The sequence below is a fragment of the Dipteris shenzhenensis genome, chromosome 5 (assembly GCF_047967505.1).
Source record: "Dipteris shenzhenensis isolate YYH24624 ecotype China chromosome 5, Dip_SZ_1.0, whole genome shotgun sequence".
NCBI classification, from domain to species: Eukaryota; Viridiplantae; Streptophyta; class Polypodiopsida; order Gleicheniales; family Dipteridaceae; genus Dipteris; species Dipteris shenzhenensis.
The window spans coordinates 16,912,083-16,939,680 of NC_141600.1; positions in this window are offsets into that span (position 1 = coordinate 16,912,083).

Consider the following 27,598-nt stretch of genomic DNA (forward strand, 5'->3'; position numbering starts at 1 on the left):
CGGAAGTCTATGGATGGCAACAAGCAGGATGCAGCCTTAAATGTGCAAAGGGGCAGATCACAGTTCAGGGGGAAGTCCCAAGAAAGAGGGAAGTCTCGTAGCAAATCCAGAGCACGGAACATTGAGTGTTACCATTGTGGCAAGAAGGGCCATATGAAAAAGGATTGCTACAAGCTGAAAAGAGAGCAAAAGGATAAGAAAAAGAATGCAAATTGGGGTGCAAATCAAAAGGAAGAGAGTCCAAGGGAAGACAAAGGAAAAGTGAAGATCGAGGAGATCAATGCAGTCACACATGATAGTGACAATGATGTTCTCTTCATGTCTAGTTTATCTGCAGAGTTGCTTACCACTTCAGATGATGCATATTCCCAGGATTGGATTTTGGATTCTGGTGCTTCATTCCATGTTACTCCCCATAGGGAATGGTTCTCCACTTATGATAGTGGAAAGACAGGTTGTGTGCATCTTGGAAATGACTATGCATGTGACATAGTGGGAGCAGGTGACATAAAGTTTTCTTTTGCAAATGGGTCTGCATTTGTTTTGAAACATGTGAGACATGTGTCCAAGTTGACCAAGAGTCTTATTTCAGTGGGTCAGCTAGATGATGCTGGTTTTCACACCACTTTTGGCTTTCAAAGTTAGAAAATTCAAAAGGGCTCTATGCTTTTGGCTAGGGGTGCCAAGTGTGGGACTTTGTATCCCTTACATGTATCAGGGGTATTTGATCATGTTGTTGCAATAACCGAGCAGCCAAGCACTTCTTTGTGGCATTGCAAGTTGGGACACATGAGCCAGAATGGAATGAAACTCTTATGCCGTTTGGGTTATGTACCGCATTTGAGTTTCTCTGATTTTGAATTTTGTGAGCATTGTCTCTATGGGAAGCAGACTAAATCAGCCCATAAAAGAAGGGGAAAGAAAGAGTTTAAAATGCTTGATTTGGTGCATTCAGATATATGTGGTCCCATGCCTACACGGTCATTAGGCGGGGCTGAATACTATGTGACATTCATTGATGATGCAACTAGGAAAGTGTGGGCTTATGCTATAGCTCGGAAGAGTGATGTGTTCTAGGTATTTCAGAAATGGCTGGCTTTGGTTGAGAATCAGTCAGGTAGAACGCTTAAATGCCTACGAATACTATGTGACATTCTTTGATGATGCAACTAGGAAAGTGTGGGCTTATGCTATAGCTCGGAAGAGTGATGTGTTCTAGGTATTTCAGAAATGGCTGGCTTTGGTTGAGAATCAGTCAGGTAGAACGCTTAAATGCCTACGAACTGACAATGGTGGAGAGTATCTCTCTCATGACTTTCAGCATTTCTGTGATACACGTGGGATTAAGAGGGAGCTCACATCCCCTCGTACTCCAGAGCAAAATCCAGTTGCAGAAAAGATGAACCGTACCATTCAAGAAAGGTTGCAATGCATGCTTTCCAATGCAAGTCTTTCTGGTGGTTTTTGGGCTGAGGCAATGAAGATTGCAGTGCATGTGATCAATAGATCACCTAGTAAGAGTTTGGATGGTGGTATTCCTGAAGAGGCATGGAGTGGCAAGAAGCCCTCTTACTCTCATTTGCGTATATTTGGGTGTGAGGCATATGCACATGTGCCAAAAGAGCTTCGAAAGAAGCTAGATCCTAAGTCTAGGAAATGCATCTTTCTGGGTTATGGTGAAAGTGGAGAGATGGGCTATCGTCTCTGGGATCCAGAAGCAAAGAAGATCATACGCAGCCATGATGTGGTCTTCAATGAGAAGAAGATGCATAAGGCACCCATGAGGGATGTGGAAATGAGGAGAATCACTTTCCAGGATGTGAATCCACCTGCATATGTTGATAGATAGCAAGCTGTCCATGCACCAAATGTGCAAGAAATGGTACAACCAAGTACTCCCACAGGTATACAATCAAGGGTAGATGATGGATCATCTATTGGTGGAAATGATGAGCCAAATGTGGCTGATATGCAAGTGGGACAACAAGCTGAAATGCCCTTGAGAAGATCATCTAGAGTGTCTAGACCACCTGATAGGTTTGTTCCAGGGGTAGACTATGTGATGCTTACTGATTGCGGGGAGCCTTATTGCTACAGAGAGGCTATGATGCGTGAGGATCAACGCAAGTGGGAGTATGCTATGCAATCAGAGATGAGTTTACTTATGAAGAATAAGACTTGGGACTTGGTTTCTTTGCCACATGGAAAGAAAGCATTGCCATGTAAATGGGTCTACAAAATGAAGGTCACAGGTGATGATGTGCCTAGGTACAAGGCCCGTTTGGTTGCTAAAGGGTTCAAGCAAGAGAAGGGTGTGGACTTTGATGAGATATTCTCTCCGGTTGTGAAGATGACCACACTTAGATGTATGCTTGGACTAGTGGCATTAGAGGATATGGAGCTTATGCAGATGGATGTCAAGACAGCTTTCTTGCATGGGGATTTGCATGAGGAAATTTACATGGTGCAGCCGGAAGGCTTTGAAGAAAAGGGCAAAGAGCATTTAGTTTGCAAGCTAAAGAAGAGTCTCTATGGTCTTAAGCAAGCACCTAGAGAATGGTATCAGAAGTTTAATGCTTTCATTCGGTTTCAGGGTTTTAGAAGGAGTGAAATTGATCACTGCCTCTACACTAAAAGGGCTAAGGATAGTAGCCTGATAATCCTGGCACTATATGTGGATGATATGCTATTGACTAGCAAGAATACTTATGAGCTAGATGCATTAAAGGCCAAGTTGCATGAGGCCTTTGATATGAAGGATTTGGGATTTGCAGGTCATATTCTTGGTATGCGCATCACGCGTGATCGGAGTAGGAAACTCCTTTGGCTTTCACAAAAAGAGTATGTTACAAAAGTATTGCAGCGTTTCAATATGGAGGGGGGGAAGGCAGTGAGTACTCCATTGCCTCCATATGTGAAACTGAGTCATACAGATAGTCCCAAATCAGATGAGGAAAGGGCCATGATGGCCAAGGTTCCTTATGCATCAGCAGTTGGGAGTCTTATGTATGCTATGATAGCTACTAGACCAGACATTGCATTTGCAGTGGGAGTTGTTAGCCGGTATATGGCTAATCCAGGAAAGAGGCATTGGGAGGCAGTTAAGTGCATCATGAGGTACATGAAGGGTACCAAGGAGATGTGCATTTGCTTTGGTAAAGGAGACATGCGTGTACTTGGGTACACAGATTCAGACTATGCAGGGCATGTGGATAGTAGGAGATCCACTTCTGGTTATGTGTTCACCTTTGCAGGTGGTGCAGTGTCGTGGATGTCTCGTGCACAGAAGTGCATTGCTTTGTCTACCACAGAGGCTGAGTATGTTGCAGCCACAGAGGGTTGCAAGGAGGCTATATGGCTTGATCGGCTAGTGGGAGATTTGGGGATTCATACAGGTGTACCGACATTGCATAGTGATTCCATGAGTGCTATTCAGCTAGCACGGAATCCGGTCTTTCATGCAAAGACCAAACACATTGAGGTCAGGTACCATTTCATCAGGAAGGTACTTGAGGACAAGCGCATAGAGCTTGTCAAGGTTCATACAGATGATAACCCTGCAGATATGCTGACGAAGAGTCTACCTAGTCAGCGGTTTGAGTATTGTCGTGTATTGATGGGCATTGGATAGTATGCTCACTGGTTGTTCTCCCTTAAAGGCACATTGTCCTTTAAGTGGGAGGTTGTGGGGGTTAAAGGTCACTGTGCCTTTACCCCGGTTATGTACAATACTCAAACACATATATAAATGAATAAAAAAGAAGATTAGGGTGGTTCTGCACCCACCAAAACTTGTGTGGCTCTCTGTCTCTCTCTCTCCTTCTTCCGTTCTTGCTTCCGTTGAGAGCACTCTCAGTAGGTGTATCAGTGTCCCAGAGAATGCAAAACCTGTTACGGTTTCCCATAGGGCGTGGAGGACAAATGACCTATCCCAAAGAAGCAGCCAGGCCAGGCAATTCTTCATGCATATAGTCCGAGAAGTTAACAACCTCAACTCATACAGGACAATGATGTCGTATAAGGCTTTGATAATCCTTGTTTGGGGACTAGGGCATAGCATGGACCATCTGCTTCTCGTAAAAGAGGGGAGAGAGCTCAAGTAGCCTCTGCTTGCACAAAGCGTCTGATAAATGCACCTCATAAAAGCCTCTAGATGCAAAATATACTCTCTCTACAAAGCATCCTCTAAGGATGGACTTAATCCACTGTGCGACATCACTGGCTGCTGGGATTTTTCTTGGAAAGAAAATTATAACCGTGGTTTGAGATAACTTCCTGAGAGGATTCACGAGGGATGGCAATTTCAATTTGTACGTGACCTCTGGAACTGGTTTGCCCCATTCTTGTCGTGACTGTTGAAAGTCATCCTTAAGGGTATCAAACACGTATTGAGCTTCCATAGTAAGTTCATCATCTTGTGTTGCAAGCTGTGAAGGGCGGCGCTTAGCATCTGCGGGTCTTTCTTTTCGAGCATATGTACAAATATTTGAACCTAAAGCCATGATTGAGATATGACAAGGCAAGAGGGACTGTATGGAGAAGTATAGAATCAAAACAAGCGAGACACAAGACTACGAAAAGTACAAGAGCAAGACTCAGGACTGTACGGAAAGGGTACTGGATTGTATGGTCAAGACTGGACTGTACTGAGATACAGATGGGGCTGTACGGAAAAAGACTGGACTGTACGGAGATGCAGACGGGGCACGGAAAAGACTGGACTGCACGGAAATGCGGACGGGGCTGTACGGACGTATGAAAGGTGGTTGTCAAAAAAAAGTACGGCGATGTAGACAGGTACAGAACTACGCAGAGGTAAGCCAGACCTAACCTAGCTGTTCGTACAGCCATACGAAAACCGTACAGCGACTGTACAGGTGTACGGACAGAAAGGGAGGCTTTACGGGATCCTTGGCGAGGCTGAACAGCACACCTTCTCCTCATACACACACACACACACGATCCACACACACACACACACACAGACCACACACACACACACACACACACAGAGTGCTCTAGCATAGCAACGTTGGAGCAAGGCAAGGTGATTCATCTTCCATTTGTGGAAGTCTGTAGTAGTGGAGCAAGCTGTTTTCATGTGAGCTTTTCTAGGTAGTTTTGCATCTTACCTTAATTTATTGCTGTGGCTTTTCAGTGCCCACAGTTGCCATGTTCTATAAAGTGTTGCTCTGTTCTCTTTTTCTTTCATTGGCTGCATTTGGTAGAATCTTTAGTGGACCAAGCAAGCTGATCCACAATTGCATTCTTGAAAGTGGTTATGATTCTATTAGAAGCATCCTCATTTATATGTATGCCACATGTGGAGTATCCTCATCCATATGTATGCCACATGTGGCAGTCTAAAGGAGGCTTGTACAATTATCAAATAGGGCTGTGGTGGTGTAAAATGCAATAGTTGTGGTATGCCTAGCATGAGAAGGTTAGGAGGCTTTTCAGGAATGCCAGAAATTGATTGAGACAAATGCTGGTAGCCTAATAAATGCACATGGGCAGCTCGAGAAACTATCGAAGCGAGATTAAGTCACATGGATCAGCTTATGGAAAGTGTGGCAATGATGTGTTAGAGAAAGTGTGGCTAGTTGTTCCAGAGCCTGACCTTGAAATGGAAGATTTTTTCCAGTTAGATCTAGATTGAGCACACTCAGGAATACTTGTACGTGATATGTGCACAAGAACAAGCTCAGAGAACTCAGAAATAGCAAGAGTCCCCCTAGATCAGGGCAAGCTTATTCATGCTAATATCATTTATCGTGGTTGTGAACTTGAGAAATTTGTGGACAGCCTCATCGATAAATATGTAAAGTGGCAGCCTGAATGATGTATTGTTGTAAGAGCGTGTGAGGTGGATGGATATGTTCTGATAACTCATATACCATAATGTGAGAGCATCATAACACTTGCATGGTGTTTCACCAAATTGTCAAAGCCAAATGTGGTGACAGAGAATGCAATGATTGCATATGCACAACTTGCGTGTGCTCAAGAAGATCTTTGATCCAACATGACCTTCCCATGTTGCATATCTCATGCCCATATGGATTTCTATCATGCCCCCCAATCCTACACATGTGCATCATGTCAAAATGCTCTCCTCATATGGGGTCTTACAAGAGGAACAATGACCTTAGTGTCACATTGTGGACCCACCGTGACCCAAAGATGTATCCTCGTCATCTACGTCCTTTCAAAAGCTCTCAAGAACAAATTGAGCTCAACCTCATTCTCAACATCCTTTGAGCAACTTGTACTCTCCTTCACCTTCACAAAGGATCCTAGATCTTCTAACCATTGCTTATTATCAAACATGAGCATTGTCATCTCTTGCTCCACATAACCAATCTAGGGAGAATAGCTCCTCCTTTGCTTTTTGATTCCCAAGCTCATCTTCCTTAGATTGGTCTTCCTTCTTTTACTTTTGAATTGCCAATCGTTCACTAGATGTAGGATATCATGGTAATGTTACTTCTTTCGTTATTCTCGCACTCTCGGTCAAAAGAGTCACCGTCCTTGGAAGCCTCATTACCTCTGTTCTTGTTCTTCGGCTTGCCTTTCTCGTGCTTGCCCTAAATTTACCTTTGGTGGAAGCATTAAACGCTCTCTCATTTCCAGTATCCTAAAAAAACTTTTGCCTTTGCTTCATTTTGAATGAACAAGGGATCGAGCTCTTCAAAGTTTAATGGTTTCAATCTCTTTCTAGCTGTAAGAGTTGTCACCAACCATTGTAGCTCTTAGGCACTTTTTATTGAGCATACAATTGTCAACCTTCTGATCAATAGTAGCTAATTGGTCCTTCAACACTTTATCTTGACCAGATGCTTACTTATTGAGTCACCGTTATCCATCTTCAGTAAGAAAAGTTGATTTTGCATTGTTACAATCTTTTAAAACAACCTTCTCAAATTCCAACCAAGTACCTTGAACTTGCTTATTGTCATGCAAGTCCATCCACACTTGTATGCTTTGCTTATAAACCAGGTTTAATAACGCGCAACTTAGAAGGGCTAGATTTCACACCATTTGTATGCTTTGTTGCCTAAAAATAACCAGTGTCAATAGATTGCAACTTAGAAGGGGAAGATTTCATTCTATGGAGATCTTATCATTTATGGAGAAAAGGTGTGAAGAGCGTCTTTATTCTTATCTTTCTCCTCTCCATTGAATATGGGTGGTTTCACGGACATTTTATAAGCATTAATGCGAACACCCAAGAAAAGGTGTAAAGAGTGTCTTTATATTCCTCTTTCTTGTCTCCATTGCATATGGGTGGTTTCATTGACTCTTTACAAGCACCACTGTGACTACTCAGAACGAAATTGCCCTCACCATGAGGCATCATTAGCACACTACTATGCGCAGATGATCGTAGAGCCCTTCTTTGAATATCCATCCTAACTTGAGTTTCAAAAAGTTTGTTGATCAATGAAGTCAAAGTACTAGTTGAATCATCTAGATGACATTTTTTCTTCTCTAGGGACTCAGCATGGAGCTCAATCTTTCGAAATACCATAGAATTTGTCATCAAGGTCAAGTCCATATTGCCAAGTATTTTGGTCCATAGATGGATTTTGCTCTACATCTAAGATTTGGCTTGCCTCATCAATGTTCTTTGATAGACCCAACCCTTGTACCAAGCATATGGGTACATGATGCCTCATGCTATTGATCACGATGTTGCTCGTGAGGTAGCCGTGCATTGCCCATAGCTCAAGTGGAAATATTCTTTCGACTTAGACTCATGTGTCACCTATATAGTGTGCTTGCATATGGCAGCCTCTCCTATACCCACAACTCCTGCAATGGTCAAGCCCCTAGGGTCCCCCTCATGTGGGGCTCACAGGTGGGGCTGACCATTCTATCGACTGACTCATGTGCCACCTATATAGTGTGCTTGCATGATGGCAGCCTCTCCTATACCCACAACTCCTACAATGGTCAAGCCCCTAGGGTCCCCCTTATGTGGGGCTCACGGGTGGGGTTGACCATCCTACCCAAACACTTCTAATACATGGAATGTAAAATCTAGCATCTTGTGCACTCCTCTCTCTCTCTCTCCCCCCCTCCCCCAAAGAAAGGCAAGACAATTGAATTAAACCTATATACAAGGGGGGGGATAAGAATGAGGTCTCCACTACTAAACTATCATGGTAGGCTTCATCTTCGCAAAGTTGTATGGCACAATTATGGAAAAAAGGATAAGTCTATGGAGAGAGGAGCATGCAAAAAGGGCAATTGGTCAAGCAGATTTCAGGTCAAATCACTCCACAATAGACCGTCTAGTTACCCTTTGTGTTATCATGGAAGAAACTAGACTCAAGGAACACACACTACATTGTTACTTTGCGGACTTTAGAAAAGCCTTTGATACTATTCCCAACAAGGGTTTATGGGAGCTCATGTACAACTTGACATACCCAAGGGTCCAGGGATATTAGATTGCGGTGGCATGTCCCGTTCACCTGGAGGTTGAATAGGACATATGTGTGTGTGAGAGAGAGAGAGAGAGAGAGAGAGAGAGTTTGCTCTCATTCCTACATGGAGCAGCAAGTAAATTGCACATCGTGTGTAGTTCATGTCATGGTATATCAAGGTAATTCCTTCATATTGTTTGTCTTTATCTAAGATCAAGGTTAGAATACAAGATCAAGCTTTTTTTGTATTTTCCATTTAAATGTTCCCCTCAGATTTGGTCATTTGTCTTTCCACAACAGGTAGTACTGTGACTACTATGATACCTACCTCATGCATGATTTTGTAAGACTGTCGGCTCTAGCATTCCTCGATGGAATTACAGAACATTATTTGCAATAGGACCCAAAATTAAGCTATAAGTTTGATCATTTTAAAGATAAAAAATGTAAGACTATATACACCAAGTTTGAGTTAAAAATACTCATATAGTCATGATGAACTTAATTTCTAAATCAACATACTGCAAGTATAAAAGTGAAATAGCCAAGGATAAGAAGCCTTCTTGATGGCAAAAGAATCAATTAGTAGCATTTACATCAAAGGTTGGGTCTTCAATCAAGCCCATCACACCAAATAAGTCTATCTCTAGTTCTATGTTCAGCTCACCTATATCATCATGATCTATATAACTACCTAAGGCTTGTTTCTCTAATACACCCTCTTTAATCATATCAATTGATACAAGATCTCCATCTTCTTCCCCAATGTCATGATCTCCAGCTTCCTCTATTATGATGACATTATTTTCACTTTCTTCTTAGTCCATACGTGATCTTCATCTTTTCTTGTAGGTCATTAGTTATATTAGTTTATGCTTAAGTATGAACATGTCTTCATTGTTTAAAAATAAAGACGTACTTGCTCACATTGTTCGAGAAGAACAAAGTATCACTTTCATTGGTCAAGAGTTTGGTGGAGTCTATGGCAAAAAGACCATTAAAATCTCTCCTGATCGTAGCATTGGGATCCTTATAGATAGTTCTAAACCATCTTAGATCAAGAATAAAAATACTAAATAGTCTAAATCCAACTTGATAGATTTTGTGTATGGTCCCACAATAATCTAATTATGAGGAAAGGAGATTGGTATCGGATGCACTTGCTCAGATATCCTGTATGAAGTTTTCAATGACTCCACAATCACATAAGGCACTCGTCGAACAGATGAATTAAACATGAAAATGTCGTCCGTACGACCATAGTGCATTGTACTTTTTGTCTACAAAATAAAATAATTAAAACAATGAGGTTACAATTTATAGCAATTGTGTCCATGATTAACTTAAGTAAATCAAAAAGTAAGAAACTTACATGATAATCACATCCACTTGCAAACTCCTACTCTTGCTTGGTCACTATACCTCCATCACCTTTAGCTTTACGAAGAGCTTGTTGTAGCCAATCGTGTGACATGTCTTTGGGAGAAGAGAAAGGTCTTGTGGATATGGTTGTGTTCGCTTGTGCAAAGCTCTAAATCTCCTCCTTGCATTTTATCTTTTTGTTTTGGCCTCTTCATATCTATGAATCCACTTTAGGATGTCCTTGCTATTGAGGATACAAAACTTGTTGAATTTCTCCCTTAACTCTTTGTCCATCTTTCTTTGAATTCATTTCACTTGAACAATCTTGGCAAAGATATAATCATCATCCTTATTATGCCAAGCATGTGGCATATCAACACCCATAGATGCAAGAAACTCAGTCATATATACTAATGAATCTTGCACAAGCTAGCCTCTACCATGCTTCCTTTAGGTCTTGCTTTTTGCCTTACAAATTCCTTTAAAGTTTTCAAAATCTATTCGAGGAAAAACATCCAATGACTAGAATTGTTCCTACAATTGCGACTTGCTCTACTATGTGTATAAGAAGTGCACTTCAGTCATCATAATGCTTAAGCGAAAGTTCTTCTCAAGCAAGCACATAGCTTTGATGGAGTCTACCCTAGCCTTCTCGATGCTTGATAAAGAGATTTATTTTTTAGGGATCCATCTATTTCATGTACCCATATAAGATTCAAAAATTTTGCATAATTCAAAATTAAATAGAATATAAGGTGATATGATAGCAAGCATACCTCACAATATCACTGATCTTGTAGATAGCTTTTCTAACATCTTTTAATAATAACCATATGTTTTACTATAATTAGAAGGCTAAACTATCCAAGCAATGAAAGAGCCATAGCAATCCATCACAATCATAGTTATAGTAATGCACGCAATTATAAGATCGTCAAGCATTAGCATATATCAATTCAAAATATGGCTACATACTTGTAAGAACTTGTGCCAATCATGGGACTTGAGGCCACTAAGCTTATTGCTCTTTGTAAACGATCCTTTCAAGCATTTTATGCATCCTGTTGGTGTTCGAAAAGAGGTAATGTCATTTTTGACCATTGCCTTCTCTCTCTTGGAAAATATCAACGGTGCTTTCGGGAGAGCTAGTTTGTAACCATGAATTCAGGGCCACAACTAGTGCATCCTATCCTTATCTCTTAAGTCTTCTCGTGCTTCAATTGTGTCTTTCTCATTAACCAAATATGCCCAAATAGAAGGCCCCACATTCTTGAAGATATGCATGGATCTAAGAGATGATTAATCTATAGCTAACCCCAATAAGGAAGCTCATGAAAGGTCGAATGTCTCTTTACACCTAGTGGAGGATGCTCTCCATTCGCTATCCAAGTGTTAAGCCAATCAGTGGCCTTCAAAGAAGATGGTTTATGACCATCTTGACCTTCACGTGTGGGATGGTGCCGAAGGTATCGTGTATGACCTTCATAGGACCACGTTCTTTAGATGTCTAGAGTGTCATGCATCTAGCAATCACCACAAATAGCGAAAGCATGATTACCCATTTTGACATAATGCATCAGTGCATAATTATTCAGGGAGAAATAATTGTACTTTGTCAACAGTAAAACCCTCTCCAAAAACCAATAGCACTACTCCTTTCGATGTTCTCCCTGTGAAATTTTTACCAAAAAATAACCCTTTGAGTGAAACCATGGGCTAAATTCTTTCATCATGATCTCATCTGCATATCTGTTTGGTGATTTTGGCAGGGCTTTCGGATCCCACCACAATTGAAACATCTTAGAGATTAATTTTGGTGTGATTGGCATTTTTGGTATCAAATTACCTTCCATGCTCTAAAGATGGTGAAACTATTCTTCTGCTTCCATATTCATTGCCCATGTCCACCATGGAAGCTTGTGATATGCATGCAGTCGCATGTTGTGTAAACCAATTGCATTTTGCACCCTTCCATAATCTAAATTGAATTTGAGATTTGTTAAGCAAGTTGAAGTATCCAAAGACAACCTCTTACCACTCACGGGTGACTCCATGGTTTGTTCTTCTTGCTGCTTGATAATTTTCCTTGGGGCTTGACTCCTTAGTGACCATCGCGTCACCCATGTGACTTTGTGCTTCTTCATGTTTGGGTCGAATCATGTTCAGAATACTCTTAAGCTTGTCAAACTACTTCCAGCTTTCTCCTCAAACATCTTCAGGAAGATTACATAATGTGCCTTGCATGCTGAGGAGGTTGTAGGGGATTCTAATGCGATTGACAGAAACAAGGAATATAGACGCCTGGAAGGATGCAATCATAGAGATTGTGAGTATTCACACAATGGGAGCATGAATTTTTTAAAGGTAACCTCCACAAGTGCAAACTCTCACTGTCACCCTTCCAAGTACTAATGGCTACTTTTATAACCCCGAGATATCGGAGTGCCACATCCGAAACGTCGGCCTGATTTCGATTTCCAACTAGTTCCAAACCATCGGACTCAACTCCGATTTTTCAAATCCATTCCTAGCCGATCCGACTATTTTCGACCCATCGGCGGACCTATTTTGCAGAACAAGAAAAGGCTTGAGTCGAAACCCATTCATGGGTTTGGGTAGGATAAAACCATGCATATCCCTTAACCGATGGATTATCACTTGACCCATATCCTCAATGATTTTAATGGCCCATCATACCTCAACTTTAGTTTGCTCGAGAATTTTTCCAACTTGGAGCTAAACATCAAAACCCAATCCCCTTCTTTAAACAACCTATCATGTTGCTTGTCTTCGCGAGACTGAATTATTTATGTTGTATACTAACTTTTAAACCGATCTTCTTTGAGATGTGTGAGTTGCTCTTGGCGAAATTCCACTGACTGCTCTAGACCCAATTTCTCTGTAGTGATTCGAAATGCCCACAAAGCTGAATCAAGTTTTGTATCCCAATCATTATTTTTCGACACTGTCATTTAATTATTTTATTGGTGCTTTCTACCTGCCCATTGCATTGTGGGTGATATGTTGATGCCACTTTGTGTATAATCATGTGAATTGTCGTTAGCTTCTTTACTGCCCTTCCCAAGAAGTGGTCCCCCTGATCCGATACCAATTCAATCAGACATCCAAAATGGGTTATGATCTTTTGATATAGAAATTTTCATGTGCTAGATGAGGAGTTATCTTTGAGCACTTTGTGCCTCCATCCACTTGGTGCAGTAATCTATTGCCGCTAGAATGTACTAATTCCTTGTGATTTGTGCCACATGCTTTATCGGTCCTACGAAATCTAATCCCCATTTTTGAAATGGATCAAGTGGGAGGACAAGATTTAGAGGTAATCGGTCTGCATTAATAGGTTGTCCATCTCTTTAGCAATACTAGCACTTGGGTGCAAAGAGAATCCTTGAGCAATGTTGGTCACCAAAGCTTGGCCTAAAAACTTTTCTTTCCTATGATCTCATTGGCAAAGCGTCCACCTGCTGCCCCCTAATGAGCTTCTTGTAATACTTCATGCTCTTTGTATCCTGGGGGGACACAATGTCGAATGACTTGGTCAATTCTATGCCTGTACAACATGCCCTGCAATAACCATAAATGGTTTACTCCTTAGTGCCAATCAACATCGTTGATCCTTCGTAAATGTCTCTAGACAAACCCCTTCTATGAGGAATTGTAACATCTAGTTATATTAATTTGTTGTCCTCATCACTTGTACTACAAACAATGCAGCATCTGGTAAGTCATTTGGGATGCCTTTATCCGAGCTTTCCCTTGTTTCTAATCTACTCAGGTAATCTTCCACCAAGTGTTTTGTTCCTGGTGTATGTATCACTTGGTATTGGAACTCTTGTAGCAACAATATCCATCGAGCCAACCTTCTTGACAACAACTGAGGCTTATTCATTAAATATAGTAATGCTTGATGGTCAACATGAAACACCACCGAAAACAAGAAGATAATGTCAAACCTTCCGTATTGAGTAGATCATACCTAGTCCCTCTCTTTCAATGTGACTGAAAAATTTCTTTCCACTGGTGACAAAGTCTGATTTGCATAGTACACTAGTTGGAACCATCTAGACCTATGTGTTTGCATCAGTACTACCCTGATAGCAATGTCTGATGCATCTATGAACACATGGAATTCCAAGTTCCAATCTAGCGAAACCAAAATTAGTGCTACCACTAGCATCTTTTTCAATAATTGGAATGCATTCTCCTGACCCTCTTTCTAGATGTATTGTTTATCCTTCTTTGTAAACTTTGTGAGGGGTGACATACATGGGAAAGGTATTGCATAAATCGGTTATGCCACTTGATTTGGCAAATGAATCGCATGACTTCCTTTGCATTTCATGGTGCCTTTGCTTCTTGAATGGCTTCCACTTTTCTTGGGTCAATTGTCATTCCTTCCTCGGAAATGATGTGCCCCAAAAGAACTCCCCCTACGAACTCCGAAGGCACATTTCATTGGATTCAAACTGAGTCAATACTCTTAACTTATGCACCCAGTATGCAAAAGATGGTTGAGGTGTCAAGGCGGCACCACCATGTGCTACCCTTCTACCTGAGCGGTTCCATGCAAGGATTATTGAGAATTGGTTCAAGGTCAATGGGTGCTATATTATAAAAGGGGAGAACTCAGGAAGAGGTGGCAAGAATCTTTGTGCCAACCCTCTATTTGTTCGTATAGACACATGTATATTATTAAAAAAAGGAGGAGCCATGGGTATCTTATGCTTAGAATAAGGGGATTTGATTCAGTTCAAGGTAATTTTCCTTTTTCCCAAACACGCTGAAATCATCCAAGAATACCCTCATAAATGTTGTGAGTTATGGGGCAAACACCTTCTATATCCACCCTTGAAATGTAGGTGGTTCATTCTTGAAGCCAAAATTCATCACATTGCTGGCGGAACACGCCCCATTCTGTCACAAATGTCGTTTTGCCATCCAAATCTAGTTATGCCTATTGAACCCATCCAGAAAACTGTATACCTCGTGTCCGACGGGGTTGCATCTAGAATCGCAAAAGGGCAAAGGAAATGGATTGATTATAGTGGATACATTCATTTTTTTATAGTCCACACAAACCTACAGTTTGCCATTCTTTTTCAGGACAATCACAATGGGTGACAGCCATGTGACCTTATCCACTAGGTAGATAAGATAGGCCTAAGTAACTTGTCAATTTCTTCTTTCACCAACTTTGCATAGTTTGGATTCATTCTGTATCTTTGCTGCATAATTGGCATTGCATCCTATTTGAGGTTGATACGATGCACACAAAGACTTGGGTCCACTCCTTTCATGTTTGTATATTCCCTAGAAAATGCCTCTTTAAACTTTATCAACAATTGCACCAGATCTTCTCTAGACTTTCCTATTAAATGCACCCTGCTTTTCATCGATTGCAGTTTTTCCGTCATCCCAAGGTTCAATTCTTTCAAATCATCTTCCTTAACTCTCGATGTTCTTTTCATTTAATGCGTCCAAGGCTTCTTTATCGCATGTTCATTCCATTTTTGTTGTGCGGAACTGTCCTCTGCCTCTTTTTCAAATTCTGAGTCTACGACCATTTTGTCATATTTTTCTCAAACCTTGTTGGGTTTTTTGACTGAAACCTGGAATACCTAGGCTGGTCCTGTCAGGTATTGGTGCACAATGTGGTTCACATCCACTTCACATAAGGGTACAATGGATGGATTCGCATCAAGGAATTCTTGTTCCTCGTCATCATCCATTTCCGTGAGCATGCTGACATATTGTGCAATCAATGGTCTGTTCTCCTTCTGCAAAACCACCTTTGGACTGTGCTTTTGGATGCTCCCCAGTCTTGCTTGATCCATGCCATCTTGAACCAAGGTCAGCAGCCCAGTAGCATTGGGTAGAACAAATTACCTTTTTCCATTTTTAGAACCACAATATTCACTCTAGATGTCATTCCTTTAATACTGATTTGTTGTTCCGAACAATGCCCATTGGTTGGATATGCCACTGATCTGCCATCCTTATCTGGAATGGGGCCTCTTCCATGTCACTCAATCCCATCTTTTCATACAAAAAAAATGCGGGAGAATGTTCACACCGATCCTCCATCCAACAATGTACCTTGTATTTCTTGACCATTGCAATGTACCTTTATGGTTGGGACCTGTAGTCTACATCATCTAGTTTGCTTGCATGACCAGTGGATCTTTCACACCATCTGGGAAAGCATTCACTGGTCAAAAGCTTTTCAGCCTCCGCTAGCTTTACAAGAACCTAGATGTTCCTATTTTATTACCTTCAAAGGAATTACTTATGTTGCGGATGTTATTCATAATGATGGAACTATTTTACCTTTTTCTCTTGCAACCACACGGTATGGCTTGGGATCTCATTATTGTCCTCTATGGCAAAAAATTACTTGTATGCTTTCACCTTTTGTCCCAATTCCTCCTTTGGAACTTTAGGATTGGTTGGAGGATTGGATTTCGACTTCCCGAGAGTCCTCCTTTTGTCCTTTGAGACTATCTCAGGTTATAGTGCTTGCATTATATAAAATCCTTTTGCCTCAACCTTGGGTTTCAGATCAGGCTAATTCCATTTGGCGAATGCATCGACTAGCTAGCTAGTGGAGAAAGAGACTAAGGCAACTTTGGCCATATAAAGTTTCTCTTCGGCAACAGGTCTTTTTTTGGAGAGTTCTTCTAGGGGTTCTTCCATCTGGCCAACTACTGGCACGTAGACACATTGCTCTTGCTATATGTCGCAGATGTTTGGCTTCTCAAGAGACTATGCTTCATTTGTTCTAGTTTTGCCCATATTCCTCTTGTGAGTTCTTGGATTTTCTTCGATAGCGGTTGAGAACAAGACTCCCGACTCCTACTTTTGGGAAATTCTTCTGGCTCTTTGGTTTTCATCCGCGCACTCAGGAGTTTGATCTTTTCTTTGTTTGGGTTCGTTATTGGGCACTTTGGACTTTGTGTAAAAACTAGCATACATATCCATTCGATTTTATCTAGAAAAGCTCTTCGATCACTCTTCCATCAATTCCAAGCTCCCACAATCTCTTTTGTCAATGGCTTGGGTCATGGGAATTTCAACGCTGACCGTCCGATCAAAAGTTATGTGTAATAAACAAGCGAAACATTATTGTTACGTCAACTATAATACCGTGACATCGGTGTAATGGAGAAACCATGAGGGCTTGACAATACTTACCCGTGTGGCTAATGAGGGCTAGGATCTAGGGGGAAATCCTAGGCCTAGGCAATTAATGGAAAGGTGCATTAGTTGAACCTAAAGAGGGGTTTAATGGTAAGGTCCACTTGGACACATGGCACCATGAGGGTTGGCCACTTGGGAGGTATTGAGCAAGGGGGAGGATTCTAGAAAGAGAGCTCCACATGGTAAGTAGGGGGATGGAACTCGATAGAGGGTTCACAGAAGCAAGAGGGAGCTCATGGGAGTCTGCGGTTGGGAGGAAAATGAGGAAAAAGCCCTCGAGTTAGAAGAGGCCGTAACATTGGTATTAGATCGAAGGGGACGAGAGTTATGGGAAGGTGAAAATGAAGGAGACGAGACTCACTGCCATGAACGTCAGGAAGGACTTTAATGCTGAATTGAAGTCGTGCAGCCCACAATGGACTTTGAAGTAGCAACAACCCAGAATGATGGCGCAGTAGTAATTTAATGTGTAACAAAAGCCTGCAACGATAGAATTTGGAAAACCATGCACAGCAACAACCCGCAATGGGGGAGTTCCATGCTGCGTGCATGCTGTGCAAGAAAGGAGCTCACAACAGTGCAAAGTTGCAAGAGGACCGAATTGTGCCGTTCGTGCAGCATTGAATGATGCAGCCTGTTGCTGTGCAATCCGATGAGCTCCTCTGACTTTGCCCCTGCCTCTCCCCCGAGCTCCATCACAACTCAACGCAGTTCCCTCGGCTTGCAACGCGCACGCTTCCCTTGAGAAATTAAATATGTTCAGATTCTAGAAGCTGACCATAAGTACGTCAAACGGGACTGCAGGAAAGTTGCGAGTTCGAATTTTTGTATTTTCAAGGCTACCTTACGGCCGTCGTAAACAGAGTAGGAATAGAGAGGACTTACGAACTTTGCAAGAAAGGCGATTCGACACTTATGTTCGTTGGTCGACTTGCGGACTGCACAGAAGCTTTGTGAAAAGCCACATCATCTAAGGTCTATAAGACCTTAGAAAAAGCCACATCATCAAAACCTTTTCTACCCCTCTTCTTCCTAAGGTTTAAAAAAAAAAAACCTTTTTTCTCCCTTGTTCTTCCCAATCTCCTTAGCCTCACCGATTTCAAGCAAAGGATTTACAATCGAATCGAGACATTCAGGATTGAGGGAAGCAAGAAGAGAGGGATCGAGAAGAGAGATCAAGAATTTAAAGCATGAGAGGACGCGTCAGCTTCAAAGACAAATTCAAGACCATTGAACAAATACCAGGGAATTGGGCATCATATTTTTCTCTCTGACATAAAGCGCTTTGCTTTTTAATTTCTGAAAAATATACGTCATTAAAATGACAACTCCAGAAAGGGATGGTAGGATTAGAGAGGTCGAGGAAAGGACTAGAAAGGGAAAAGCAATAGTTGGAGAGGAAATACATGAGGAGGTACAGACTGAAACTCAAGAGGATAATGTACAAATGGAGGATATTGATTATGGTGATTATGGAATTCCATATGCGGAATTCGCTAAACTTGAAACTCAAACACAAAATATAGAAACACAGTTAGAGGTTATCAGTGAAACATTAAAAACCCTAGCTGAAGCTATAACTAAGATAGCCGATTCTCTATTACTGAAAAATCACCGATTCCTCCTAATCAAGTTGAGAGGTCTACCTCTCGACTTAGAGAAACCTCGAACATCCTTAAGGACTTAAAACCGCCAATTTTCAATGGGGAAGAAAAGGAGCGTAATAAAGATGTTCTTGCAAAAATGGCAAAACTTTCATTGACTCAGGAATACACCTCCTGAAAATCAAGTCATGGAAGTAAGTCTTTCCCTTGGAAATAAAGCCTATAAATGGTGGATGAGCCTCAGGGAGAGTGATAAAATTCCTAGATATTGGATTGAGTTTGAACAAGCCTTCCAAAAATAGTTTTTACCAGAAAATGAATTAGAAAGAGCGTGGGAGGCTTGGGACATTTGCATTATGGGTAAAAACAATCTAGTCCAATACATAGCGAATTATAGGGAGGCAGTCCTTAAGCTGAAGGGAATTGATGAATTCCAAAAGATAAGGGGTTTCGTGAGAGGTCTCAAAGACACTTATAAGGTTGACGTGAAAAGAAATTCTCCAAAAACCTTTGAGGAAGCTATTAAGTATGCCCAAATATATGATGATACGATGGGGAAATTCAAAATTGGAACTTCGGAGGAAATAGGTTTTGTTCCAAAATTTAATAAATTTTCCAATTTGAAAAGGAAGAGGCACTTTAAGAAGGAGGTTCCTCAGGCACCACCTAAGAAACATCAAACACAAAATTATCCTCTCTTGAAAAAAGAGGATTATGAAAGGGCCAAGCAAGAAAATCTTTGCTTCAAATGTCTTAGCAAAGACCATGCTGCTTGGAACTATCCTAAAAATAAACCAGCGGGAGCTAAAGCCCCAAATAGACCTCCACCAAAACAAATGCATGCGGTGCAAGTGTTACCGCGCTTAATGGTACTAAAAAGTACACTGAGGTAGAGGTCTATCATGAGGATAGCACCCACATGTGCTATCTATCATCGGCAATGTGGCAGCCCACCTTTGGTCCTCATGATTTAATGAGGATGCATGGAAAAATTAAGGGGCAAAGACTAAGAGTAATGGTCGATGATAGTGCAACACATAATTTCTTAAACTACTCGTTAGTTAAGAAATTAAAATTGCCTGAGAGTCCCAGTGCCCATAAATATGTGGTCTCTTTGGCGAAGGGCAGTGGTAAAAAAGTTTGGGACACCATGATATATGGTGTAGAGATGGATATTCAAGGCTATCAGGATGCCTTGGATTTCCAAATCATGCATCTCGACCAGACAGATGTAGTGCTTGGTCGAGAATGGCTATATAGTCTTGGGCATAGCTTACAGAGGAGTTATCTTAATAACTCCATAATGTTTGAAAAAGAGGGTAGAGTCTTTCAGATTCAAGGAGAACATGATGTGCCTAACTCTCCTCTTATTTGTTCGATGGAATTGGAACGACTACTACACCAAGAACAATGCGAGGTATATCTTTGTGAACTTACTTTTATTGGTGATTTTATGTCTTCTGCATCGGAAAGAAGTAATGTTGTTTTTTGTAATGTTAAAAAGTATAAATCTTCTTTCAATGATTTAATGTTTGAATTTAAAGATGTTTTTCTGCTCCACTTACCTGATGGTTTACCTCCTGAGAGAGAAGTAGATCATAAAATAGATTTAATTCTTGGATCTACCCTTGTTTGTAAACCCCCTTAGTCAAATGGAGGAACGTGAGGTCGAAAGACAGTTAACAGAATATCTTAGAAAGGGCCAAATCCAAACAAGTAGTTCACCTTGGTCTGCACCAGTTTTATTGGTAAAGAAAAAGAATGGTACCATGCGTTTATACATAGATTACCGAGCACTAAATAAAATCACCATAAAAAATAAGTATCATATGCTTCGCATTGATGAGCTCTTTGATCAATTGCAAGGGGCAAAATACTTTACTAAAATTGATTTAAGATCAAGATATCATCAAGTATGAATTAGGGAAGAAGATGTTCCTAAGACATCATTTCATACTAGGTATGGGCATTATCAATTTAAAGTAATGCCATTTGGATTAAGAAATGCTCTAGCAACTTTCATGACACGTATGAATAGTGTCTTAAGGCCATATCTAGGGAAATTTGCTGTAGTATTTCTAGATGATATCCTTATTTATAGTAAAACCAGAAAAAAACATTTGGAACATTTGCAAAAAGTGTTCCAACTGCTTAGAGATAATTCACTCTTTGCATAAGAATCCAAATGTGAATTCTTTGCAAAAGAAGTGAAATACTTGGGACATATAATATCCCAAGAAGGGGTTCGTATGGACCCTGATAAAGTAAGGGCCATATTGGAATGGCCACATCCTACAAATCTAGAAGAATTACAGATATTCTTAGGTTTATTAGGATTCTATAGGAGATTCATCCAAGATTATGCTAAGATTGCTGTTCCGATGACGGACCAGCTTAAGGGGAAGGGAAGCACCTTCATATGGGATGAATCTCAAAAGAGAAGTTTTGAAAAATTAAAGGTAGTTATAGCGGCAGCTCCTGTCTTAAAAGTAGTGGATCCCAATGAACCATTCGTGGTTGAGATAGATGCCAATGATTTTGCTGTTGGCATAGTACTTATACAAAAAGGTTGACCAGTAGCTTTTGAAAGCAAAAAGCTAGATCGTGCCCAACGGAATTACTCGGCATATGAGAAGGAACTATATGCTATAGTCTATGCTTTAAAGAAGTGGAGGCACTATTTATATGGTGCAAAATTTGAGATCATCTTTGATCAAGAAAGCATTAAATGGATTTGTAATCAGCCAGAGCTTAAAGGTAGAAAAGCTAGATGGGCTGAGTTAATGCAAGAGTTTGATATACAATCGACATATAGGAAAGGGAAGTTTAATGTGGTACCAGACTCTCTTAGCCGAATGCCGATTGTTAATGAATTGAGTTTTACTCAATTTCAGAATGATTTCCTAGAGTCCTTAAAAGGGAAATGTGAATTTGATCCTCACTTCTCTGAAATATGGAAAGCAATTAATAACAAGGATCCAACTAATCGAGAGGCTTTCACTGAGGAGTCGCATGGAAATGGCGACACACAACAGATTGGTGATAAAGGACTCAAGTGGAGAAAATATACTATTGAAGATGGCTACCTACTCTACAAGGGCAGAGTATGTGTCCCGCATGATAATGACATTAGGCGCCAAATCCTTTTTGAATGTCATGATAGTCCGAGTGCTGGACACCCGGGAATTCAGAAGACATATGTACTTCTGAAAAGACAATTCTTTTGGCCTGGAATAGGTAAGGACGTCCAAGATTATGTATTGAAGTGCCAAAAATACCAGGTCAATAAGACTGAACACCTTAAGGTAGGAGGTCTCCTACACCCATTGGAGATTCCATCTGGCAAATGGGAAAGCATCTCCATGGATTTTATTATGGGACTACCTAGGACACAGAGGGGGTACAACTCTGTGTGGGTAATTGTGGATCGGTTGACCAAGATGGCTCATTTTGTTCCTGTCAGTGAAGATATTAAAACTCTAGAATTAGCTAGGCTATTTATGGAGCATATGTATAGACTGTATGGGCTATCCACTGGTATTGTTAGTGATGGGGATAGCAAATTTAACGGCCATTTTTGGAGGGCTGTGTTTAAGAGGTTGGAAACTTCATTGAATATGAGCACCGCGGGTCAATCAAATCATTGAGGATATGCTTCGAGCATATGTAAATAAACGGCAAAGTAATTGGGAACAGTATTTGCCCATATTAGAATTTGCATATAATAGTGCCAAACATTCAACTATAGATTTTAGTCCATTCATGATGATGTATGGATTTCAACCTAGAGCCCCAATGACAGTGGGACTTGAAAAAGAGAAGGTTTAAGCGGCCAAAGATTTTCTTGAGGATATGAATCAAATGCTTAAGTTAGCTAAAGATAGCATAAGAAGAGCTCAAGATAGAGCACAAAGTTATGCAAACCCCCACCGTAGAAAGTTAGAGTTTGAAGTAAATGAGAAAGTCTACCTTAAGGTACCTGAATCTTCAGAATCTCTAAAAACAGGTAAATGTCCGAAGTTATCTCCTAGGTATTGTGGACCATTCACAATACTTAAGAGGATTGGAGAACTTGCTTACAAATTAGCCTTACCTGAGGGATGTAGAGTACATCCAATTTTTCATGTTAGTAGGCTAAAAAGAAGATTAGGAGATGATGATAATCTCATTGGAAATGAAGTCCTAGTTGAACTTGTTAAACCCGCATCTTTACCACATGAACAAGAAAGAATTTTCGATACACAAGAAAAAAGAACGCGACATACTATATGGAAAGAATGTCTGATTAAGTGGAAAGATAGATATGAAGAGAGTTCAACATGGGAAAAGGTAAGTAATCACTAGAGGAGGTTTCCCAATCTTGTTTTCGAGGACGTAAACAATTCTTAAGTGGGAGGGAATGTTACGTCAACTGTAATACCGTGACATTGGTGTAACGGGGAAACCATGAGGGCTTGACAATACTTACCCGTGTGGCTAATGAGGGCTAGGGTCTAGGGGGAAATCCTAGGCCTAGGCAATTAATGGAAAGGTGCATTAGTTGAACCTAAAGAGGGGTTTAATGGTAAGGTCCACTTGGACACATGGCACCATGAGGGTTGGCCACTTGGGAGGTATTGAGCAAGGGGGAGGATTCTAGAAAGAGAGCTCCACATGTAAGTAGGGGGATGGAACTTGATAGAGGGTTCACGGAAGCAAGAGGGAGCTCACGGGAGTCTGCGGTTGGGTGGAAAATGAGGAAAAAGCCCTCGAGTTAGAAGAGGCCGTAACAATATATGTTAACCGACCGGCTCACATGGACTTCTTATCTTCTTATATTCCTTATTTTTGAATTTGAGGTGTCGATCAAGGGTTGTCCATCAAGGGGCTCCTCTACGTATCGATTCTCCCACAATAACTGCAATGCAAAACTACAATGATCCATCATTTAACGCCAAGGTCCAAAGTTGCATTCCAAAGTTGTGACGTTTCGGAGCTTTCAAGCTTGGATTCTCACTTTCTACCCACACCACTTCTTTATTGGATCCTTAACGTAGCATCTTGACTAAGTATGCCAACTGGGCCATAAGCCCTTTCATGCAAGATATGGCAATGCGAAGGTCTCCTTGAGTAATTCAAACCTTAAGAAATCAATCTTTATAGCAATTTTTAAATTCTTTTAGCAATATAGTTTTTCCATATTATCCCATTTAAGCCTAGCTATTACAATCTCATCAAATTGATTAGACAAGATATTTGTCAATGGCAAGCATGATAATTGCTTGTCCCCTTTCGTCATCATCAACCTCATCTACTTCCGTTGGGTTAGGGTTTTCTTGCCACCATTAACATTTTAACTTGGGTTTACCATGAATGGAAACCCTCTCTATTAAACTTTATATTGAAGAAATCTATTTTGCCATTGTGACTTGCTCCAAGATATCACAATCAAACTATCTCTTTGTCCATTGTGCATGGATCTCATGAAAGATCTCACATGGAGCATGATCAATTATTGAAGAACCATATTTGTACATTTGACATGTGAATTTTGGAGGCTCTTACAAGTTTTTAGAATGCACAATAATAGCCTCCGAAAACTTGCTCTAAAGTATTGCAATCAAGCTATCTTCCAAAGAAGTCACTTTGTGCAAATGGAAGGATTTTGAACCTTTGGGAGAAAAGACCGTCATGGCTTTAATGATGTTTTTTTGTGGTAGTAGCTTACCTTGTGATCCTTTTCTTTCTACTCATAAATTTTCCTCCATACTGTAGGTTGGCATTTTTCTTACTCTATGGCTATAGTTGCTACTCTACTCTTTCCTTCACAATTTGTAGGGCACATTTGTAGCTAAGTTTTCTTGCTTGAATAGCCTACAAATCATCATCTCTATCTTTGCTTTCACTTTCTTGTAAAATTCCTTGATGCTTGCTTTGTGCTCTACCTTTGCTGTTGGTACATCAAAACTCTACTACTAGGCTACTCAATAGCTAGATGTCATGGTTCCAGCTTTCGGCTTGTCTGTTGGTGCTCAGAAGATATTGCCTACTACTTTTATATTGCTTTACTTTGGAGCATGTGGAGAATAGTGATAGGTATCACAGAGCTCTTTCTTGTGGTCTACACTACATCATTGAAATGGTGATAAAAGAAATCTTAGTACACAAGAGCTTATGTGGTAAATAGTGATAGATAGCATGGAGCTCATAGAAGAAATCTTAATACACAAGAAAAATGGTGCAAAATAAAGTCAACAAGGATAGGATAGTGGTTGAGATGGTAACTTCTTAAAGATCAACAAAATGGAATGAAGATAAGGGAGGCTACAAACTATGGATCTAGCCTAAGTAGGCTATGATACTATGATGAAGTTCAAGCGTGTAGATTAGATTACACAATGAGAAGTTTGGTGAGCATGAAGATCTAGATGAAGACCACATGCAAGAAGGAGAGGGAGACAATAAGAGACAATGCTTATTCAAAGATTAGAGACTTTGTACTTTAGTCCATCAAAAGACTCTCTTGAGCCCCTTCAAATAGGAGCTAAGAGGTCCACCATAGTTGTGTATGAGACACCCACTTGGTTACATCCACATTCTCCCATTTGTTTTCATCCATAGCCACAACTACATTGGGCATGCTCCATGTGAGACTTTTTGTTAGAACTATGTGCACATGTGAATTAGAAACATGTGATCTACACTCACCCTTCCACCACTCTAGGGAGTGTTACAAAACCATGATTGTCAATAAGAGGACACAATAGCTAGGAGGGAGAAGGGATAGGAAATGGTGAATTGAGAGATGGGAGCAAGCACATGGAGTGTAGTAGCTGAGAATGCACAATAAAGGAATAGGTGGGTGAGAAAAAGGCACAATTTAAAGGGGTTGGGGATATACAATTGTAGATGGGGAGAGCTAGTTTGAAAGGGAGAACAAGCACACAAGGGAAAGTAAAGGGAAAAGGTAAGAATTTGGTAAAAAGGGAAGAGGTGGGCTTGAGGGGATGCCAAGAAGGGGATCAAGAGGCCCTGGGCACACTATCAAGGCGTGGACTTATCCATAATGCTACTTTGACACAAAAAATTGATCTATCTTATTTGGTATCAATATCGCTTTTATGTATGTTTTATAAGGTTGTGAGAATCAAGCAGTATCCTAGTTGCTATCACTTTATTTTAAATTTATTGGATATTGTAAGGGATTAAGAAGATGAGTGGAATGGATCATTATAAATACCATGTGTATGAATGATAAATATGGAGTGAAAGTTATTTGTGAATAAGGGATTATTAAGAGCATCTTAGAAAATAGAAAGAGTGAGTCATATAAAGAACTGGGCCGTATGTCCATGATTGCTCAATAATATAAGAAGTATCACAAGCCGTGTGTGTCGAAGGCATGTGAAGGAGTGTGGCAGAGTGTGGGATCAAGAGGAATCCTTCTAGAATTCCTATGTAGTGGAGTAGGGAGGATGTGGACATATGGAAAAGAGAGGGTCCCTATGGGCTCCATGTGGGAAGACTCTTAACTTTCTCAATTTTTAAAGATTCATGAGCATCTTATGATGGGACACTTCTCAAAATGTGCCCAAAAGGACAATTGATGGTGACCCATTTCCTTATGTCACCAAGGGGTGAAGGTATCTATTGGCTAGAAATGTAACAAGGTAAAGGAGGGTGCAAATTTCTCTATAAAAGGAGCCTCTCCTCCCTCCCAAGTGCCTCACTCTTCTACCTATAGCTATGCCATCACTTGCTATCTAGCTTTGTCCATAATTTCACCTCTCCCTATGGAATTAGGCTTTCACTTTTATACACCTCTCTTCTCTCTTGATGTCTTGAATTAAGTCATATGCTCATTTACTTTCCTCTTTTCCAGTTGTTACATAAATTGGTGGAGATGCTAGGATGTAGTACCAAGATCAACAAGAACAACCATCACCTTCAAGGCATATCACGATAAAAGTTCTAGCTATGTTGCTATTATGTTTGGTCCAATCAGATGTCCATGTCGCCAATCTTGCGACTCATCTACCATCATGACAAGCTTTAGAGCCCAAGGATGAAGAAACCCTAGCCTTGCACCCTGAGAGCTGGTCACAAACTACTACTGAACACCAAAAGTGAAGCTGTTCTTGAGCTTCATCTAACACCACCTGAGGAAGATGAGATTAGTGAGTCCTCAAGGCAGCAACATGGGGAAATCAAGCACTCCTCCACAAAAAAATAGGATTTAGAGGTGTCTAATGAAGTTGACTACCATGAGAGCCGAGCATGATCTTTGGCCTTGAAGGTGCAAATTGAGTCCAAATGTGAGAAGAGTCTCAAGAATAATACTAAGAAGACCTACTCATGAGACAAAGGTAGAGAATGGAACACGCTATGAGAGGTATGCATCAACTAAACTGCTTGGTGGAAGACAAACTTATCTACAACATCTATTAGAGTTTGGGAAAATAGATGTGCCGATTCTGCCAGGTAATGCATATAGTGAGCACGTCCATAGTGATAATTGCCAAGGTGAAGCATGAGATATTCAACTCCAATAGATCACTGAGCTACTAGGACCCATGTACCGAGTCCTGCTCAACTCAAGGCACCATAGCCTTCAAGTCCTAGCCCTTCCAACCTCACTAGTTGGGGCAAGAAGGCATAACTGAAAAAGTTCAATTCAAGCACAAAGGCCCACACTGAAGAGCAACACTGGAGTGAGGAGTCAAAATTATGAGTGCAAGTGGAGCAAGAATAGCCAAAGTAAGGAGTCCTTCACCAACAACAAGAAGGACCAAAGCAAGGATTCCTTCACCAACAACAAGAAGGACCAAAAAGGACTCCTTCACCTACTATAACAAGGACCAAGACAAGGAGTCCTTCACCAATAGCAGGGAGAACTAAAGTAAGGAGTCCTTCACCAATAGCAATAAGTACCAAAGAAAGGAGCCAACAATAAGGACCAAAGAAAGGATTCCTTTAACAACAGCAAGAAGGGCCAAAGCAAGGAGT